This window comes from Saccopteryx bilineata, chromosome 11 (assembly GCF_036850765.1).
Source record: "Saccopteryx bilineata isolate mSacBil1 chromosome 11, mSacBil1_pri_phased_curated, whole genome shotgun sequence".
Lineage (NCBI taxonomy): Eukaryota > Metazoa > Chordata > Mammalia > Chiroptera > Emballonuridae > Saccopteryx > Saccopteryx bilineata.
In genome coordinates, this window is record NC_089500.1 from 33,280,353 (window position 1) to 33,303,163 (window position 22,811).

A 22,811-nucleotide genomic window follows, 5' to 3' on the forward strand; every position below is an offset into this window, starting at 1 on the left:
CGATGCTCTGCCCATCCTGGGCGTCACCATGTTGCGACCATCCTGGGTGTCGCCATGTTGCAACCAGAGCCACTCTAGCGCCTGGGGCAGAGGCCACAGAGCCATCCCCAGCGCCCGGGCCATCTTTGCTCCAATGGAGCCTTGGCTGCGGGAGGGGAAGAGACAGACAGAGAGGAAGGAGGGGTGGAGAAGCAAATGGGCACTTCTCCTATGTGCCCTGGCCGAAAATTGAACCCGGGTCCTCCGCACGCTAGGCTGACGCTCTACCGCTGAGCCAACCGGCCAGGGCCACTTCCCTTCACATTTGAACTGCTCATTCCTTCTGGAGGAAAATGCAGTGATTTTCCAGCAAGCCCCACCATAGGCTAGGTGTCCCAGGATCCTGGGTCTGGTCTTGTTTTGGGTGTGTGGATGTAAGGAGAAGCATTCAAGAAATTAATTTTGGGAATGAGGCATGTGGAACCTATTTTGATATTTTTTTCACAACTAACATCTGAGTTTGCCAAACTTCCCAAGTTTAGACATGACCATCTGCAGAAGAACAGCCCACCATATGTGGTTGACTGCCGTCTGTAAAGAAGTTCCATTTGGCTCAGATTTACCCCAAACCCATTTTGAAGCTGAACCTCTAAAAGCCTTTCCTGACTTGAGTTACCTTCCTTATGTCACTCCCGAAAGGAATCTATGTGCAACGGCAAATTTCACCTTCAATATAAAATATTATGAAAATGCTCCCTATTCCATGCCAATGTACCCCATTCACACATCTTACACTGACAACTGACAACTGTACCTACAGGGATGACCGTCTTTCTTTCTCTTGTAACAATTTCTGTTTTCAGTATGTTCCCCCATCTCTGAGAGAAGTAATCTACCTCTCACCTGGTGTCACATAAATGAAAACAAGGAACAGACTGAAAAGACATTCACCTGAAGAACTTACTTCTTGAGTGTGGGCACATAAGGATCTCTGAAACCCTTATAAAAATCTAGAACCTAAATGGTTTCTTAAGTAATATTTAAAGATATCAGTGCTTCATAGGAAGTCACGTCCTGCAGACAACTGTTGGAGGACCTTGTAAAGTGCCTTGGAAGCCACCTTTCTTTACTAGTCACTGAATTTACACTTGGTCCAGGTTAAGACCTCATCTTAAATTCTCATCTCACAGGGAGATCTTTGGTTCAAGTTTTAGGATTAGGTTCAAGCTTGGCCTGTTCCAATATACGAGGGAGATGCATTATTTCCAACACACTCATAAACACAGATTTTAGTCAGAACTTTGTCATTCTAATAGAAATAGCCATTTTGCAAACACTTCTAAGTATTCTCCTGTTTGCCCACCTCCATAAGTACAATGCTAACAGCGTAAGCCAAAATACTCCCGTCTCAATTTTTAAAAGTTTTTATGGGAGTGTCATAAACTCAAAACATCTTATATCAAGACTGTCATAACCCGAGGACCCCCCTGTATTATGATGAAGAGTTTAAAAAGAGATTTAGCCAATCACTGATATAAAATATTTCCTTCTCCTACAGGTGACATCTTTTTAAAATAGCTGTAAATATTTTGAAGGAAAAAAAAATTACATTGACACCCACAGATCAAATCCTGAGCCAAAGGGAAAAAAAATCCCCAAAGTTGTTCTCAAAAACCACTTCTGCACTAGAATATATGTACTCAACCTGCGTTGGGGGGTGTGTGTGTGGAGATTCAGTCCCACAGCAGACATTCACTTCAATGTGTGAGTTTCCCTTTGAAAAGCCTTAAAGGGACACAAATAGATTCTGCCTGACTGCCCCCTTCCTGACTCCCTCCTCACAAAAGCCTGATGTGCACTCTCCTGTGGCTGTCCCTGATAATGACCTCTGTCCCCAATAATGAACGGGGCATCAGTAGGGAGTGATGGGTCAATGTGCCCCCTGAACCAGAAATTTCCCTGCTTTTCAGCTGTGCACAATCCAGTCTCCAGATTCAGTATGGCGAGGGGGAGCATTTAAACACTTCACCAAAGAATAGATAATTCTCTATTCATCACTTTCTCTTTATTGGTGACCTGAAGTGTGGAGGCAGGGTGACAGTATTTGAGGAGGGAGATCAGGATGGAGTGAAGGTGGAGTAGAAGAGGATATATTTGAAAGACAAACCTTGACAAGATGAAATCTCCCTGGAGAGACATTACATAAACTGTATTGAATTTCACTTAGAATTGGGTATTCAGGCTCCCACTGAACTTGTGGGAAAACTGTTGCATGCAGGGACTCTACAGCTGAGTGGGAATTTAGGAGGTCCTCTGTGGTCTTCAGGTAGATGACAACACACTTGAGCTTCCCCGGGCAGATGTGCATCTGTTTTCTTTTTACAGGGCCCTATACTCTGGTATAGGATTAGACAGACAACGCAAGACTAACTCCTCCGGGCACGCCCCTCCCCAGAGAGTGGCCACAGCGAGGGGGAGGGCTCCCGGGGCAGCAGAGGTCTTAGTGCAGTACTGACCAGACAAGGAGAGCGGAGAAACGCCAGGACATGCCCAGTTAGCAAATACATATATTTTATTAAAACACAGATGTTGAAGTACTACTTTTTTTTAACTCAAAATTAGGCTTTATACAATTTAGATCTAGTGAAGAAAACCAAGGTAAAGAACTTCAGTATTAAGCTGCTTAGAGAAACACTAGATAAAATATGAGCTTATCCAAAGGCAGAGTTGCCTGCCCCTTAGTTTAGGTTTTTCTACGTGGCACACCATTGCAATTATTAGCATGCTCTTCCTTATTATTCACTGCTTAATGACAATGCTTTTCATATGGAACAAAGTTCTATTTAAGTCTGACAGTCACAAGTCCTACCTCCAGCAGATAACTGCCACCTCCCTGAGAAAATGAACAGAAAATAATCCTTTCTCAGGGCGCCCATCTCTTTTGCCATTGACAGTTACTCCTTAAAATTGAGAGGTGAAGCTCTTCCCTACCCTATCGCCAAGTATTCCAAGTACTATTTTAAAAAATAAAGGATGATTAAAACACACAGATTTCTCCAACTGCCTTGTAAAAGAGATTGCTTAACTAGCCTTGAACATCTACCTCCATTTTTAATAGGTTTGACGTTAACTGCGTTAATCCATCAAATACTCTTCAGTTAGAGGCTCCTTAACTTCACTATCTACAGTGTTGTAAGGAAAGGCATCTTTCGGAACAGCCCATAAAGGTTTGGGTTTTTTAACTTCAGAATTAACAAGTCAATAGTTATATGGGCCTGAAATGACTTGGAAACCTGGCTCTTATCCAAGGAATGAAGAAATTTTAGAATTCTAAAAAAAATTCTTTGTGGGATTCATAATGTTCATTGATATGAATGAAACTGAGCTGCAAATAACAAAAGAGTAAAAAGGCTAAGGCAGTAAACACATAAACACATACAAAACGGGGATACACGGTTTTCATATGGTAAGAAATGCGGCAGATTAGAACTGATTGTATTTGCTTAAATGTCCATCTGTTTCAAACAGTGGGAGGCTTGGTATCTGTGGTCTGAAAATAATTTCACTGACCCAGAGCTCATTCCCATGCCACAGGGCTTGGCTGGTCTCCTCGGGTACCAACTCTGCTCAGTGCTCCCCCCACAACTTGGCTCCTTCTTGACCATATGCCTTCTGTTTACTTTCCCAGCCCTACTTGGCCCTGTTCCCTCCCACCCTGAACTTAGCTCTCTCCCATGACCCCAAGGCATTTCCAGTCAGGTCCTGAGCTCCCCCCCATGACCCCGGGTCAACCTTTCAGGGCATGAGTGCTGCTGCCACCATGACGAGAGCTCATACTCCGCTGTCAGTACATCGGGCATAAAACCGGGTGCATAAAATATAGCAGAAGTGTGGCAGTGGAATGAACATGCCACCACACTAGGCCAGGCTGTGCAGCGGGCAGATTATGCGGCGAGTGCTCCCACTTCCTGGTTCTGGGCTATTCTGTACTCCTGGTACTGCTGGCTCCTCCTCAGGTACTGAGCATTCACCGCTGTCTACCTTTCCACTTTCTCATTATAAAAAACACATGAAGGATGACAGCGTCAAGGTTAATCCTTAGGGGTCATCGGGGCTCGAGGCCTCCTGCAGAGAGAGATGTCATTCCCAGCTCTTGGCACCCCTGACTGCATCTCATGCTTCAGGCTGGGCTCAAATGTCAACTCCTCAGCAAGCGCTCCCTGCTCACCCTCTGCAGTGGTCTCTCCTCCAGTTACTGCCAGGTCCCACTGCAGGTGATACTAACACAATCTGTAATTACTCTGTTTGCTTACTGTCTGTCTACTCCTCCTGCCCCCATCAGGTAAGCTCTATGAAGACACACACTTTATAGAACATATTTTGTTTACTGCTGTATCTTCTGTGTCTAGGGCAGTGCCTGGCACATTAGTGGGCACAATAAATAAATGCTGAATGAATGCCTGTGGGGAGGAGTTTGTGGGGAGGGGGAACACACAGGTTCCTGAAACCATATGATGTAAGCAATTGCCAATATATGTCTCTACTGCCATGTGAGAGGGTTAGGAGGAGATTAAATTAGGGTTGCATGGATTAAAAACTTTGTCTCCTATGACTAAAACAGGAGAGAAATGTGTCATTCTTCATGTTTCCAATGCTGATATGCAAACTCAACAGCTGTACTTCTGCTTCATGAGAGCACTGATCGAGAAGTCAGGGGCACTGACTTCTAGTTCCGGAGCTACCATCCAATCGGGCGGGTAAACTTGGGCCTCATCTCTTTTTCAAAAGTGTAAGTAGTTAACATGTATTTTCTCATTTAGTCTTCACAACCGTGCTGTGCGGTATTTACTGCTTTTATGCCATGATGTTGGATAAGATACAGCCACTTGCCCAGTCACAATTGTGAAGTGGCAGGGCTGGCATTGGAACCTGCGGCTGTTTCCAGGATTCTGGCTTTCAACCACGCCCCTTTCTGCCCTTAGTCTTCATTATATCAGGAAAGTAAAAGGGAAGGAAAAATAAACTTCAAATGAGGATAAAACTGTGGTCTTCAAAAATCATTTTCTTTTTTCGTTCTACTAAGCCCTCATTTTGCATTTCACTTTAACCAATATGATTTTTTTTAAAAATACTAAACCTGGCCCTGGCCGGCTGGCTCAGTGGTAGAGTGTTGGCCTGGCGTGCGGGAGTCCCGGGTTCGATTCCCAGCCAGGGCACACAGAAGAAGCGCCCATCTGCTTCTCCACCCCACCCCTCCCCCTCTCCTTCCTCTCTCTCTCTCTCTTTCCCTCCCGCAGCCAAGGCTCCACTGGAGCAAAGATGGCCCGGGCGCTGGGGATGGCTCCATGGCCTCTGCCTCAGGTGCTAGAATGGCTCTGGTCCCGGCAGAGAGATGCCCCCTGGTGGGCGTGCCGGGTGGATCCTGGTCGGGCGCATGCGGGAGTCTGTCTGACTGCCTCCCCGTTTCCAACTTAAGCAAAATACAAGAAAAAAAAAAAAAAAAGCCTGATACATAGACATCTGGACGACTGAGTTATTCAGTTTATTGCTGGGAATAATTTTTGGCTCAAAACCCTGCCAGCTGTAACATATATGCCATGCTAATATTTTAGGAATTACCACATTTTACATTTCTGGTTACTATGTATTTTGGACTAAAGTCTCTCAATTTGCTTATTATGGTACTTTAGTCAAAATAAGACAGAGATTATGTTTATTACTACTTATAATTTTTTCAACAGTAATAAGAGACTTCCAATTAGTACCCTGACTAGGTGTTTAGATAAATCTATTTCTTTTTAAAAAAAATCTCCTGATATCTCACTCATAAAGATTGGTGCCTATTCAAAGGTCTGTATTTACATTTTGGTAAAATTCATTTTTAAACTCATGAGAACATTTTGCAATGGAAATGGAAAGTGAAGTACCAATAAAATTAAGCCAAAAAGGATGAGGAAAGTGCAGGCCAGTGTTAAATTTATTCCAGTGAATTGGGGTAATGCACATCCATAGACCCCCGAGCCCTGCAGGTGCCCTCTACTCTTAATTCTTTCCATAGCAGACTCTGACACAAAACCCAAAATGGCCAATTTCACATTATAACAGTGTAACATCCAACTTCTTAAATATTAGCTTTAGTTGACAAGGGACTGATCAGCTTGTACATCAAAGGACACCCCAATGCCGAGAGAATCCTGAATATTACATACAAGATGGCTGCACTTCATGAGAACAGGAAACAGAAAGTTTGGTTGTAGCTAATGTTCAGCCAAGCTGGTGCAGCAGTGGGGAAAGGGTATTCAAACTAGGAGCACTACTTCATCACCAGCTCCCCAGGCCACTCCCTTCCCAGCTGAAATGAGTCATTTCAGTCAGAGAATGGATGTCCCCCTATGTTCCTAGACTTCCACCCTACAGTGGAGGTCATCCTTCTTTCCCCTCCCTTAGTTTCCTGCTACTCTTGTTTGGGCAACTCAATACCAGTCTTGTCTTTTTTGTATATTCAATTAAAAAAAAAAAAGTTTTTGGGCCCTGGCCTGTTGGCTCAGCGATAGAACGTCGGCCTGGCGTGCGGGGGACCCGGGTTCGATTCCCGGCCAGGGCACATAGGAGAAGTGCCCATTTGCTTCTCCCCCCTCCCCCCTTCCTCTCTCTCTCTTCCCCTCCCGCAGCCAAGGCTCCATTGGAGCAAAGATGGCCCGGGTGCTGGGGATGGCTCCTTGGCCTCTGCCCCAGGCGCTAGAGTGGCTCTGTGCGGCAGAGCAACGCCCCGGAGGGGCAGAGCATCACCCCCTGGTGGGCAGAGCATCGCCCCTGGTGGGCGTGCTGGGTGGATCCCGGTCGGGCGCATGCGGGAGTCTGTCTGACTGTCTCTCCCCGTTTCCAGCTTCAGAAAAATACAAAAAAAAAAAAAAAAAAAAAGAAAGAAAAATTTTGTTTTTTGTTTTAAACCAATAGGCTCACCTGCCAATTATTTACTAGAATGAAAAATAAAGAAGGAACTGAGAGACTTTTGCATCAGAAGTACTCAACAGCCCCTGACAAAAATTAATTTACACACACATACACACACACACACACACACACACGCACACACAAAACCTCTCTGCTCTCTTATCTACTGCCTTGTTTTAGGTCAAAAGTGAAAACATTTCCATCATCAGGGTAATAACACTGCAACTCTCAAAGGGAAATGCAAAAACTGAGCATTTGAGTAAAAAGTGGGTTAGAATTGAGCCATGTGCAAACTGAATTAGGTACGCAGATAACAGAGGAGCAGAACATGGGAAAGCCTTCGGGCTGGGAAAGAGTGGAAGCCAAGAAGTGTCTTAAAGCGAAGCCTCCTTTGATTCTTCCATTCTACAGCATGAGGATTTACAGGAAGGAGCAAAGGACAATGTAATATATCCTTGTAGTTTAACAACTGTCAGGGATTGTGGTCTGTACTGAATTGATAGCGTTTTGTTAAACTTCGGAAACTTAATGGCAGGAAAATAACTGATCAATGAGCACACATAATAATAGGAAAGGAAATTACTTATTAGAAGACCTTATACATTATTTAACTAAATAACTAGAGATGTTACTATTGACAAAACAGTTTTCAGAAGGTTGAGTGGATGAAGCTAGCTCTAGAGTAGATATGTGTGTTAAAAATTACCCAGTATTTGAGCTAATGTGATAAAATTTGGTAAAAACTCACCATCCTGCCCCTGCACCTACAGTGTGTCCGTAAAGTCATGGTGCACTTTTGACCAGTCACAGGAAAGCAAGAAAAGATGAAAGAAATATGAAATCTGCAAATAAAAGGAAATCCCTCCCAGTTTCTGTAGGATGATGTGGCAGCATGTGCGCATGCACAGATGATGACGTAACACCGTGTATACAGCGGAGCAGCCCACAGCCATGCCAGTCGAGATGTGGACGGTACAGAGGAAAGTTCAGTGTGTTCTGTGGCTCACTAAATTCAAATCCGTGACCAAAGTGCAATGTGAATATCAGCGCATTTATAATGAAGCGCCACCACATAGGAATAACATTACTCGGTGGGATAAGCAGTTGAAGGAAACCTGCAGTTTGGTGGAGAAACCCCGTTCTGGTAGGCCATCAATCAGTGATGAGTCTGTAGAGGCTATACGCGATAGCTACCTAAGGAGCCCTAAAAAATCTGTGCGTGAGCCCACATCGAACTGCACTGAATAGATATGAAATTGGGAGAGTTTTCCTTTTATTTGGTGCAGATTTCACATTTCTACTGTCTTTCTGTTGCTTTCCTGTGACCGGTCAAAAGTGGTCCATGACTTGATGGACACACTGTACTTTCTAGGTTCCTAAAATTAGACTTAGATTTTCAAAACATTTAAAAATTAATTTTAATTCAGCAATCGAGTATAATTGTAACCTTTTTTTTTTTGCTCTCTAGACTTAAAGCAAAGACTTGATATTACACGAGTTGACCCAATATCTCAAGATCTTCTTTATTTCAAATTTAGCTATTGTTAAAATTAATATAATAAGAACAATAAACAATACCATAAAAGTAACTTGTTACATATATTTTTATGTGTGTATACCTATGCTACTAAAAAATTTTGTTTTAAATTAAGGATAAAATATCTCAGAATAGTTTGATGAGGCAAAAAAAACACACTCAAGGTAGGATGTTTGTAAAAAAAATTTACTATTTTTAAAAGAAATTTAAAAATGCAATTTCTTTTTTTTCAAAATATTTTTATATAAAAAACTGTACACTTTCACTATAGAAAAAGTAGAAAATAAAGATAAAAATAAAATGAAAGACCTTTTTTATGTGTGTGTGTGTGGGTGGGTGGGTGAGTGGTACATGGGTATAAATTTTGTACGCACATACCTATCTATAAAAATGGATTTATATACACAGGGTTCAATAATGTCCCCCCAGAATTCATGTCTAGCTGAAACCTCAGAATGTGCTTTTATTAGGAAATAGGGTTCTTTGGGGAAGTAATTATTTAAGATGGGGTCATACTGATTTAGAGCCCTAAATCTAATGAGTGTTCATATAAAAAGGCCATGTGGAGCCCTGGCCGGTTGGCTCAGTGGTAGAGCGTCAGCCTGGCGTGCAGGAGTCCCCTGTTTGATTCCCGGCCAGGGCACACAGGAGAAGCGCCCATTTACTTCTCCACCCTTCCCCCTCTCCTTCCTCTCTGTCTCTCTCTTCCCCTCCCACAGCCAAGGTTCCATTGGAGCAAAGTTGGCCCGGGCGCTGAGGATGGCTCTGTTGCCTCTGCCTCAGGCACTAGAATGGCTCTGGTTGCAACAGAGTGTTGCCCCAGATGGGCGGAGCATCGCCCCCTTGGTGGGCATGCCGGGTGGATCCCGGTCAGGCACATGCGGGAGTCTGTCTGACTGCCTCCCCATTTCCAACTTCAGAAAAAAAAAAAAATTAAAAAAAAAATATATAAAAGGCCATGTGGCGATGGAGAGAGACATAGACACAGGACAAAGGTCATGAAATAGTAGAGGCAGAGATTGGAGTGACGTAGCTACAGTCAAGGAACAAGCGGGGCCAACAGAAGTAGAAAGAAGAAGCTAAGAATGACCACCCCCCCAACACACACAGAGCTCTCGGAGGGAGCACACCCGTCAACACCTTCATTTCAGACGTCTACACTCCAGAACTGTAAGAATAAATTTCAAGCCACCTGGTTTGTGGTAATTTGTGATGGCAGCCATAGGAAATCAATACAATACATATACACTTTTGTACTAAGCTTGTTTCTCTTAACATATTGTGACTATCTTTCATATCTTCTCCACATGTAATATTTTCACTACATTTCATTATATAGATATACCACGATATACCTGATTCCAGAACTTTGTTAACATGTTCACTTCTAAGAACTACTAGTTTAATCATTTCTCCTGTTTTTCAGTCAAATATTATTTCAAGACAACAGAACCAGTGGTCACTTAAATGCTAAAATGACCAAATCACTGTTGGCTCACATAAAAAGACATGGACATTTTTCCAGGTCCTGTAATTCTGCAGGTGATATGGGGAGGAGATTTGGTTGTTTGCTGGTTAGAGTCCTTAAAGCCAAATGGAATCATCAGTTCTAGGCTCCCTTAACAAGAAAGGAAGCAAGCAATCTTGTTTTTTTTAAAAATGGTCATGTCCTTGGCCATCATAAACTAAGGGAATCACAGGATGTCCTGTCTAATAGTATTTGGCTTCCTTTCATGGAACAACCTCAATTAAAGTAAAAACAACACTCTCAACTGCTTCTTGAGTGTCTGTGACCGGCTAGGTCCCAAACTGAGTGAAGAAAAAAAATTATCATCTCAAACTGAGATTAGCAAGAGATTACTGCCATCATGGAAGCAGTGACTCATCTGAAATTGGCCGGAAGGTTTCGCAATAAAATAAATGATAGATGAAATAAGTCACACTCACAAAATCCCTAAGGCATTGGTGAAATCAGAAGTGATCTTATATTTTATAACATCTTGGATTTTGAAAAAAATGTGGCTAAGAAATCTGGCTTTTAGTTGGACAGACTCGAGAAGCCCAGCATTCCTACCCTCTTGAAATCCCACAGTGTTCAGTATCTCCTCTCAGGTAATCCCCAAACTGTACTAGGCCTTTGCTTCCCAGTTTCTGATTTCTATTTAAGGCGATTTCTCCTCAGGGGTTTAGAGAAGTCAGGAGTCAAATTGGCAACAACAAAACGGCCAAATCAGACCCAATGAGCGTGGAGCAAGGAGGAGTTGGGGATGTTTGCCTCAGTATTAAAAAAAGAGAAGGAGCATCTAATGCTTTAATAATCTAGGGCAGGATTTAGAAAGCATAAAAAACGGTTCCTTACTGCTTTAAAGAAAAAAGCTTTTCTACATACATTTCCCTCAAAATTTAATACTGGAAAATCTTATCTAGTGTTAAGGGGGCACTCAATACAAAGAAAGCGCTATCTAGGCCCTAGCCCGTTGGCTCAGTGGTAGAGCGTTGGCCCGGCGTGTAGAAGTCCTGGATTCAATTCCTGGCCAGGGCACACAGGAGAAGTGCCCATCTACTTCTCCATCCTTTCCCCCTCTCATTTCTCTCTGTCTCTCTCTTCCCCTCTCGCAGCCAAGGCTCCAATGCAGCAAAGTTGGCCCGGGTGCTGAGGATGGCTCCGTGGCCTCAGCTTCAGGCATTAGGATGGCTCTGGCCTCAATGGAGCAACACCCCAGATGGGCCAAGCATCGCCCCCTGGTGGGCATGCCGGGTGGATCCCAGTTGGGCACATGGGGAGTCTCTCTGCCTCCTCACTTCTCACTTCAGAAAAATAAACAAACAAACAAAACTATATCTACATAATGACAGGGCTCTTCTCCACAGAATTTAAAAAGCTTCATCTATCAAGACCCCATAGAAAAACTAGCTTTTAAATTTACCTCTTGCAAATCAGACTACTTTTAAAGTGCATTTAGTGGTTTTTTTCTGAGCTCAAATAATGGTCCTGTTGTTACTTTGCAGTCTATTTCAACATAATCAATTTATATGTACTTGTTGAGGGCTGGACCTAATTGCTAGAAAAGACATTGTGGACAGAGACCAGGGAGAAACAACTCCTTTTCCTTGAGGCATTTATATTCCAGTTAAAAACAATGGACCCGCCTTGCCAGGCGGAGGCGCAGTGGATAGAGCATCAGACTGGGATGCGGAGGACCCAGGTTTGAAACCCTGAGGTCGCCAGCTTGAGCGCGGGCTCATCTGGTTTGAGAACAGCTCACCAGCTTGAGTACAAGGTCGCTGGCTCAAGGAAGGGGTCACTCAGTCTGCTGTAGTCCCCCTGGTCAAGGCACATAGGAGAAATCAATCAATGAACAACTAAGGAACCACAACAAAGAATTGATGTTTCTCATCTCTCTCCCTTCCTGTCTGTCTGTCCCTCTCTCTGACTTTCTCTGTCTGTGCCACAAAAAATACAAAACAAAACACAAAAACAAAACAAAACAAAAAACAATGGACCCATATTCATTAAAATCTAAGTCAAGACTATATTATGTTTCCTGACTATATTTTCTAACAATAAGATAAAACCACATAATTTTTTTAAGTGAGTAAAAGATTTGAATAGACACTTCACTAAAGAAGATACTCAAAAGGTCAGTAAGCACATGAAAAAAAGATACCCAATATTAGCAACCATCAGGAAAATATGAATTAATGTTCTCAATGCAATATCACTACATATCCATAGGATGGCCAAAATTTAAGACTGACAATACCAAGGTTGTCAACAATATAAAACAACTGGAATTCTCCCACTTTGTAGAAATGTAAAATGGTACAATTATCTGCAGTACCTTTCTTTTTAAATTCAAATTTTTATGTATTTATTTAAGTATAGTTGGTATACAATATTATATGTTTAACACCACTTATATGACCCAGTCATTATACTTCTAGGTATTCACCGAGGAAATGAAAACAGATGTTCCCATAAAGACATGTATATGAATATTCATGGATTTATAATTGCTGAGAACTGGAAACAACCCAAATGTTCATCAACTACTGAGCTGATGAATAAAATAAGGTATAGCCATACAATGGAATACTACTCACCAGTAAAGAGGACTGAACTGCTGATAAACCCTATCTGGATGTATTTAAAAATCATTATGCTGAGTTAATAGAAGTGAGAAACTACAGAGGACAATCTATATGATTCCATTTATATAAAATATAATCTAGACCAGGGGTCCCCAAACTATGGCCCGCGGGCCACATGAGGCCCCCTTAGGCTATTTATCCGGCCCCTGCCGCACTTCTGGAATGGTACCTCTTTCATTGGTGGTCAGTGAGAGGAGCATAGTTCTCATTGAAATATTGGTCAGTTTGTTGATTTAAATTTACTTGTTCTTTATTTTAAATATTGTATTTGTTCCCGTTTTGTTTTTTTACTTTAAAATAAGATATGTGCAGTGTGCATAGGAATTTGTTCACAGTTTTTTTTAATAGTCCGACCCTCCAATGGTCTGAGGGACAGTGAACTGGCCCCTGTGTAAAAAGTTTGAGGACCCCTGATCTAGACTATGGTGAAAGCAGAGCAGTAGTTGCCTAGGGTTGTAGACAGAGGAGATATGAATTCCAAAGGGTATCAGGAATCTTGGGAGCGATGGTTTCAAAGGCATATACTATATCAGGGGTCCCCAAACTTTTTACACAGGGGGCCAGTTCACTGTCCCTCAGACCATTGGAGGGCCGGACTATAAAAAAAACTATGAACAAATCTCTATGCACACTGCACATATCTTATTTTAAAGTAAAAAAAACCAAACGGGAACAAATACAATATTTAAAATAAAGAACAAGTAAATTTAAATCAACAAACTGACCAGTATTTCAATGGGAACTACACTCCTCTCACTGACCACCAATGAAAGAGGTGCCCCTTCCGGAAGTGTGGCGGGGCCGGATAAATGGCCTCAGGGGGCCGCAGTTTGGGGACCCCTGTACTATATAGTGCCAAAAGTCATGGACTCATATATAGTACTTTAAATGTATACAATTTACCATATGTAAGTTAACTGTTAATAGAGTTGATAAGAGTGGAAATGCTAGAGGATACTTTAAATTTTTTCCACATTCAATTTGGACTCTCAATGAACATCTGTTATGTGCCAGGTATTGTACCAGGTACTGAGGACACAAAGGCCATAGATTAATGGAAAGACATGGTAAAAGAGCAGATTAAAACTACAAATACTAGCTAACATTTTGAAAAGCATTTACTTCTACCAGTCACTGCTTGGTACACTTTATATTCCATTATCTCATTTAAATCCTCATTAAGAACTCCGTGATGTTGAGATTATTATTTCCACTTGCACATGAAGAAAATGAGGCTTGGAGAGGCTAAAAATTTTGCCCTAGATCATATAGTTAGAAAAGGGTGCAGCTAGGATAGAAAGGTCTTGAGCCAGAGCCCAGCTTTGCCACTAGACTGCACCGCCTCCCCAAGCAGCAATTTGGAACCGTGCGAGCCCCAGTCGGTCATAAGGTGGGGCTGGAATGGAGAGGTGCTGGACGGTCCAGGCTGTTTAAACTGGAATTGAGGCAGCAGCGACACATTCATCACACAGGCTGGAAACACGTTCACTGCTGGTCATCCTGGTATCTTAAAGTCAGTGGTATGACAATGCTATCTGCCTGTCAGAAATTCCAGGGAGAGAAAAACCGGCTTCCCAAACATCAAACCTACTTTTTCATTTACTGTGTGTTGCTAGCCTCACTAAGGGATTTTGGGAAGAATTACAGGTCTTCATTCCCTCCTGTCGTCGGCGCCCTGCCTAAGTGGCTGACGATTCATCCCTTTCTCCTTCCCTCTGGAGAACAAGTGTTGCAGGGACAGATTTACTCTGTCCTCAGAAAGGACTGAGGAAGGGAGACGCCAGGATCTAGCACCTTCACCTCAAGACGACCCCAACCTGCACTGGGCCCATCCCCCTCCAGGCTGCACCCACAATCAGCCCCTCTTAGCTTCCTCCTTTTCTAGCAGAAACAGCTCACAAGTTCCACAAGCTTTCTATTTCACCGTTATCGGTTATCGATGGTGGTTACTGATGGTGAGCAGGTCCCTACAGCTGGGATAATGTATTTAAAGCTCTCCTTTTGGTGACTCTTAATTGGTCAGTCTCCATGGGGATTCACTCACACTGGTGGGTGAGACGGTGGAGCAGGGGAGTATGGTGTATGCAGATGGCTTATTTCCTGGCCAGTGTCACACCAGCACTATTGCAGGGGTCACAGGAAGGCCAGATATTGCTCAACAATGTCCATAAGGTGGGAGGTTAGACTAAGGGTTGGGGGAGGCCAGAGGACTGCAGCAGAGTGGCTAAAATATGGCAGCAACCTTTCATCTGTTTTAGGGACCCACACAGTCCCTGACACACAGCAGGCGCTCAAAAAATGAGAAGGAAACAAAAATTCAAAGAGGATATGAAAAAAGAATCTTCACAGAGGATTATTTTGCAGTTAGTGTGAGATTCATGGAGCATACTAAGCAGGCTGGACACATCACCAAAAAACACAGGAGGCAGATCCAATGTACTCTGGGGAAAGTGAAACAAAATATGGACTATGGATTACAACGTGTGACACCTCAAAGGGCAGGTGCTATCGGACAGCTCGTTTGTGACTGGTGATATTGTTTTAATTAAGAGTGGTGCCTGGATTAGGCAAATTTTTAGTATCATTCGTGCGACTTCAGTAAGTCCATGAATATTTTGAGATGCTTCCTAATATATTTCAGCAGCTAAATCTGTTAAAATAAGACTCTCTGAAAAGATACACAGGGTGTTATCTGTCCAGTTCCCACCATTATTAGTTTATATCCTTGTAGTTTCTCCAGGCATATCATAAAAGTTAGCAATTATTGTTAACTTAGTGATGGTCCACACAAATATCATAAAAACTGGAGGACCAAAAGAGATAAGGCCTTTTTACTTGTCAAGTGACTCTTTGCAAGGGAGAAGTCAACTTCCCAACACATAGGTCACTCAATGATGCTCAAAACTATGCCTTAAGGCCAAATTAACACACACAGCAGTCCTGGCAGGGGACATACACATTCAAACACAGTTTTTATTTTCAGGCTCCATTTCTGAAAGCTTTTGAGAATTATAGGAGTGATCATTTTGCCTCTGCCAGGTATCAGCACAACAATCACAAATTGGTGTATTGGGGTCAGATTCTTCCCGCCTTGCCTGTTGTCCTAGATTCTAGAGGCTTTTCAAGGAGGGGCTCTGCATTATTTATCTTTGTATTCTAAGTGCCCAGCATGGAGTTTAGCATATAGAAAGAACTCAAGTTTGCTGAAAGAACAGATAAAGAGTCTGCCAGGATTCTGGCTTAAATTTTAATATAACAGTAATTGTGTAATTATTTAAAGAATGGAAATAAAAAAAATGTATTGTTCATAATCTGAAAACATGTTTTGGCATTCTCAAATGATAAAAAGGAAGTAGACAGTGTCAAGGCCCCTCGGCACTTTTGACAAATTACCTCTCAGAGGGTTTTGCCAAGGTAGGCTGGCTCTAAAGAACAACAACAACAAAAAGTATTTAAAACAACAGAACAAAAAGAAACACTGCTTCTTCAGTAATACAGGATCATAGAAATAGGAGGTGTGCTATTGTCATTTTAGGATTATGCAACGCCAAGCACTAGTCATAAACTCCAGAACCTATCCTGGGTGCAGGATCACAGGTTTTAGAGACTCCCACCGATGCACACTACATTATTTATAACACGTCCTCTCCTCTCAGATCTCTTGCCCTATTCCTCTTCTGTTCCAAGTCATGGCCCAGATCTGGCTCTGTTGGCCCATTTTTACCTGCCCAAAGCAAATGAGGTTTAGAACTAACAGGAAGACTGAATTCTAGATAAATTCACTAAAAGCAGCCATCAACTTGACCAACCTATGTATATATGATATTATCACCATTGGAAAAAACAAAATAATGCTGTAAGTAAGAAAGTTTGTTCTGGTTCAAGAAAGTAAAATCCTAATTAGCCCTGGGAGAGCTGACACTGAAACTACACAAGTATTCTTTTTTCTTGTTTTTAGCAATTTGCTAAAAGAATTATTTCTCAGTGGCCTATAAAACTAACCGTTACCTCAACTAATGATTATTTTCATTAAAATAAATGAGCCCTTTGGGAATGCATTTAACAAAAAACATATTTAGGAGAAATTTCTTTGATTCACCCTATGAGGTGAAGGTTGTATAATTTCAGTTTTTGACTATGTGAACTGTAGGCTTCCATTTTGAAGGAATTCTCTCAATATAATATAAATACCAAGGGCCAAAACACCAAGATAAACAATCAGACTTTTAAAATGAACTAAGAAACAGGGTTCATATGACAGCAAGGGGATGTGTGCGTAGTGTTATAAGAAGACACAGGCCACTGGAATAGTGCTTAAGCTACTAGGTGAATACACACATCCAATTTAATATTGCAGCGGCTGACCGCTGAGGGACAGCCTAAAGCAGGGGTCCCCAAACTACGGCCCCGCGGGCCACATGCGGCCCCCTGAGGCCATTTATCCGGCCCCGCTGCACTTCCAGAAGGGGCACCTCTTTCATTGGTGGTCAATGAAAGGAGCACATTGACCATCTCATTAGCCAAAAGCAGGTCCATAGTTCCCATTGAAATACTGATCAGTTTCTTGATTTAAATTTACTTGTTTTTTATTTTAAATATTGTATTTGTTCCCATTTTGTTTTTTTACTTTAAAATAAGATATGTGCAGTGTGCATAGGGATTTGTTCATAGTTTTTTTTATAGTCCGGCCCTCCAACGGTCTGAGGGACAGTGAACTGGCCCCCTGTGTAAAAAGTTTGGGGACCCCTGGCCTAAAGTCAGGAAAATGAAACTTCTAACATATATGCATATCCTGACATATTTCATTGTGGAAAAAGAAACTTTTCACAGGAGAGGAACAAATCAATTTCTCCTTAAAAAAAGTGAAATTGACAAAATCCTAAAGGAAACAAACTCATACATTCCAAGTTAAATTCTCAGTCAACTCCAGAGCCTGGCATCAAAGGGATCACCTGTCAGCTGTCAGAGGAACTGGCACCAGAGCCACATCAGGGTCACATTTGCACATGTTATAGTATTAAATGACTCAGGAGGATCCTTTACAATGAAGTAGCAGACACCTTGCTTTTGAATTTGGGATGATTAGTGTAGTTTAAGCACATAGACTAGCTTACCCCTTGAAGCTAGGCTAACTATGAGGCGGGCTTCTGCAAATACAGCCCATCTCATAGTTACAGGGTGAAGCTGTCACTGCTTCTATTCGGGGAAAAATGCCTTCAGCCAGGGAACATCTGTCTACCTTGTCCTGTCCCTACACTGGGCTCTAGAAAGCTCTTCTCATGGTGAACCAAGGATTCTCTAGTAATTCTGGAGCCAGTGGGGCAGGGCACTGTTAGAACATAATTTTCTTTTTAAATCATCTCAAAACAGGACACAATTCTAGCAATGCACACTTCTGTTTATACAATGCTGTTTTTTGATTAATGAGCTTTCAATGGCTTTCCATTTTCAAGTTCTGACCACCCTACCCGCCTTTCAATGTTCCTGCCTCATTTCCACAACTGTCCAACATGGACCTCGCAAATTCTGATTCAAAAGCCTACACCCTTGCCTGGCCTGTGGTGGCACAGTGGATAAAGCATCGACCTGGAATGCTGAGGTCGCTGGTCTGAAACCCTGGGCTTGCCCAGTCAAGGCACATACAAGAAGCAACTATCTATGAGTTAATTAATGCTTCCTGCTCCTCTCCCTACCATCTAGCTTTCTCTCTCTCTATCAATAAATTAAAATTTTTTTTTAAAAAAAGCCTACACTCTTTGCATCACTGTGGTCTCCCACAGTGTCATTTAGCTTCTTACAGTGTACTGGCCTGAGGCCTTTTTCTCCTTTGAATCACTGTGGGCTCAGGAAATGCAACCCACTTTTGCTATCAGACAAAGCCAAATAGTCAAAAGGTATATCTGTTACAAAATGAGCTGTGTACACATCTGACTTTCCTAGAACTCAAGGTCCTTGAAGGGGCATCCAGCAGAGAGCCTGCTTAGAGCAGATTCAAGTATAGTATTTGTCAAATTAATTCCCCAAACCAAAAAGAACATTGAGATTAGTCCCAATATTGCCCCCTCCATTAATCTAAGAGATTATTCATTGCAGTTTTAAGAGGTCCCTGTAAACACAGAAAAGATACCACATATGGACAACCACCACCAATATTCTGAAAACCACCTCAAACCACTGTTCCACTGATAGTGCTCTGTAAACAGATATGACCAGTGAAAGCCGCTGGGGAGGAGAGGTGAGCCCCTCACTAATGGTACCCAGAAGACCATCCCCTTAACAGAAGCTCTGACAAGAAAAGAAGTTCAAAGATTGGGCACCTACAAATCAAAGCATCAAGCCCTGGCCAGGTAGCTCAGCCGGTTAGAGAATTATCCCGATATATCAAGGATGAGGGTTCGATCCTTGGTCAGGGCACATATAAGAATCAACCAATGAATGCATAAATAAGTAGAACAACAAATTGTTGTTTCTCTCTCTCTCTCTTGCCTCTCTTCCTTTCTCTGTCTTTCTAAAATCAATAAATACAAATTTCAAAAAATCAAAGTTTCAAGTAATCCTTTGATTAATTTTTTTACAAATACTAAAAAAACTTTAAGGTTAACAATCACCATTTTTAAAAAACCTCTTAGGATAGTAGTAAACCCAGATGATAAATACATACATAATAGAGACACGTATCTGCAGGGCTGTTTTGGGCATGTGAGCTGAAATCTACATTTTGATTCGAGTGAGCCACGTCTCAATAGCCTCTATTAACTGGAACATGCTTTCACTCTATCTTCTATGCACACACATGCATGATTTTTTTTTTTCCTTAACAAGAGCTCATTTTTCAAAGTTGCCAAAGTTGGATGTCAGAGCCAATGTTTTAGGCTTAAGTTTTCATTGGCTTTTTATTTATTTATTTAGTTTTTACAGTTCATTTCCTGGGGCCAAGTAATTTTTTAAAAAGTATTCAGGGACATATGCTACTACAGTTGCATGTTCAAACACCCATGTGGAAATAGTCCTCTGGACTTATACATTCATTCTTAAAAGCCTGGAGTATGCAAACAAAGATGCGGTGGGCAGAGGGCCAGTTAATAAATCTTATTTCCTACCAGCATCTGCATGAAACAGCTACAGGGAGTAGCCTCTCCAGGGAGAGCCAGCGCAGGGCTCACTCACTCTGTGAATTAAACAGTGTCACCTCAAATGGCCCACACTGCATTTATATTTTAAGTGGTTCTTAACATGTAAGGATTTCTAGTGCTCAGAAACCCAGTGAGGAAGCTGGGCTGAGGCGGCCATCACACAGTAGTGGACATGAGCTGTTGGAAACACATCCACATGGCTCTGCTGAGCCATATATGCACTGGCTCTTCTCAATTGAAAATCCCTAATGGAGGGGTAATTTTCTAAAGAAAACTTGCTCTTCTAACCAAAGTGCACACTGGTTTCAATAATGATTTACTACCCACTCTAGTCCAGGCCGGAAAAATGGGCTCTATTTGCACTAAGAGATACCTGGGTTAAGATATCTGGGTCATGCACCATATTTGACCCTTATTTATAAATAATTGGTGCAAATGTCAAGGCAATCATGTCTCCTGCCAGGAAGACTGACGGCTGGCTCACTGACAGTGCTGGGAAAAACCGTCATGGTGTCCAACCGTCTTCTCCTCCTCTCAGCTGCACTACCTGCCAGGTGAGAGGTGTCCATCCTGGAGCTTCTAAAACAGTCCCTCTTTCAGTAATTCCAACATTCTTCTTATATTTACATAGTTCTTTTCTTTTAAGAAAGTCTTTGTTTTCAATGTTTTAAAGTTAACCTCACACCGCCTGACCAGGCAGAGGCGCAGTGGATAGAACATTGGACTGGGATGCCAAGGACCCAGGTTCGAAACCCCGAGGTCACCAGCTTGAGCGCGGGCTCATCTGGTTTGAGCAAAAGCCCACCAGCTTGGACCCAAGTTCGCTGACTCGAGTAAGGGGTTACTCAGTCTGCTGAAGGCCCGCGGTCAAGGCACATATGAGAAAGCAATCAATGAACAACTAAGGTATCACAACACACAACGAAAAACTAATGATTAATGCTTCTCATCTCTCCGTTCCTGTCTGTCTGTTCCTGTCTATCCCTCTCTCTCACTCTCTCTGTCTCTGTAAAAAAAAAAAAATAATAAAATTAAAAAAAATAAAGTTAACCTCACAAAAACTTTCTAAAAATGCAGTGAGTTATCCTATAGGTAATGAACAAGTAAATGTAGGTATCTCTCAAAAGATAAAGGCCCTGCTGGGGGTCCTACTTAGTAGTCAATAAAGAAACCAGAAGGAGAATTTTCTCTGCCAGCCCAGGGTTCCGGGCTTTCCCACGCCTTCCATAGGGCTCAAGCATTACTTTCAAGCACTTCTTATTGATGGGGGCTATACTGAACCTATAGCCAAAAAATTTATTTGGTTATACCTCTATTCTGGCTTTCAAATTGCCTTCCAAGTTTTCCCAGTAATTAAATGGCAATATTATTCCAGCCCCAGGATGCCAAAATAATTACGGAACGGTTTTTGGATAGAAAAGTGTGTCACATTTTTCCATCCCCTCTGCCCCTACAGAAAAATAAGTGGTAGTTGTGAGACACTGGACATCCACTTTGGAAGAAACACAGACCGAGGGTAATACCAAGCATGTCTGTCTGTGTGTGTTCCCTTTGTACAATACAGTACATATGCAATTTGGGAGGCTTCCTTCCTCATTTAACCTATGACATCTCTCATTCTAGTGTCCAATAATCCTATTACATAAAATACAAAAGCAATGATGCTCACAGTGACTTAAGCATTTGTTTAGTCAGATCTTTATTCCAATTTACTTTTGTTTTTCACATAATTTCAGGTGCCATTATAGAGACTCAGAATGCAAACTGGTAATACCTCTGGAAATGGAAATAAGTTGGGCAGGATTAAAAAGGTAAATAAGATTTTATTTTAAAATAATGACTTATCACCAGAATTAGTATTTAACCTTTCTGCCAAGTGATTTTCCACTGCCATTTCAAGTTACTAGTTCACATGACTAATAAAACCCAACTAGGCCACATCCTTTGGCCCACATGGTAAAATTCGAACTCTGTCTTAAAAGCAACCTACATGGCAGAGATCAAACCATTTAAGAAATGAGGGCTGCATTGAACAGAGAGAGGGACAGGAGAACAGATTAATAAGTTTAAAAACAACTCAGGGTTTTTGCTTTAATTCTATTTTAAGCCTTGGCATGTTCATAGAAAAAGGTAGAGAGAGGAGTGAGGGACAGAGGGACCCCAAACTTCCAATCACAAGCTTGGGTCTCCAAAAGGAGAATCCCGGAAGTTGTGAGCCAATTTTTGTTTACATTAAGAAAATGACAAGCACTTGGAATCTGTAAGGATGCCATGTCAACATATTAGCTGGAACCATAATGCATGAGATTTTGGTGACTTCACGGGCACTGCCAAAATTAACTCCAAGTATTTATATAACTACAGGGCAAAGGTTGCTTATCACCTTTTCTTTCCTTTTTTTTTTTTTTTTGAGTTGGCAAATAGTGTTTCTTTGGTCAAAGACAGAGGAAGTGGGATACTTTGGGTCCTATTTTATAAACATTTAAACACAGAGAATATTCTACCTATAATACTATCTGAATGTTTAGATGAAGGCATAAAAAGAGTTATTTCCTGTTGCTCACTAGCTGAGAGGATGCACTTTAGAGGTATGTGCGCTCGGCTTCAAAGCAAAAGCATTGTTAGTGGTTATCAAGGTAACGTTTAAAAATAACTACCCCAGTACAAAAGAACTTCAGAGGAAATATGAGTGAAGCTATCAGTCTCCCTTCAAGTCTGGCCTTGAGCTGCATTAGACTCTAGCTGCATTCTCCGTTACATTGTTATGCTTATCAAACAATGCAAACAATTTTAATGAGCTTATCTACTAGAACATATTGCCAGATATGCTAATATAAAAAAAATGATGCCAGCCACGCAGGATGACTCATTAATCAAAAGGCTCACAATACAATGACCAAGATCAGCCCCATCCTCAAATCAGACCTCAGCAAAATACCAACCAGGAATTACCTTCCTACTGTAAATAAAAAGGGCGGGCTCTCCCACCCATGCGGAGGCCATAAACTCCTAAGAAAATGCATCACAGCACCCATTTTTTTTCCAGGTCTGTTGCA

At 41.9% G+C, this 22,811-nt stretch overlaps 1 protein-coding gene across 4 annotated transcripts in view; it reads right to left on the reverse strand.

Moving 5' to 3' along the window:
* The window catches only part of MAPRE2 (microtubule associated protein RP/EB family member 2), a 154,765-nt gene that overhangs the window by 76,448 nt on the left and 55,506 nt on the right, over positions 1–22,811 (reverse strand). The window lies entirely within an intron of this gene.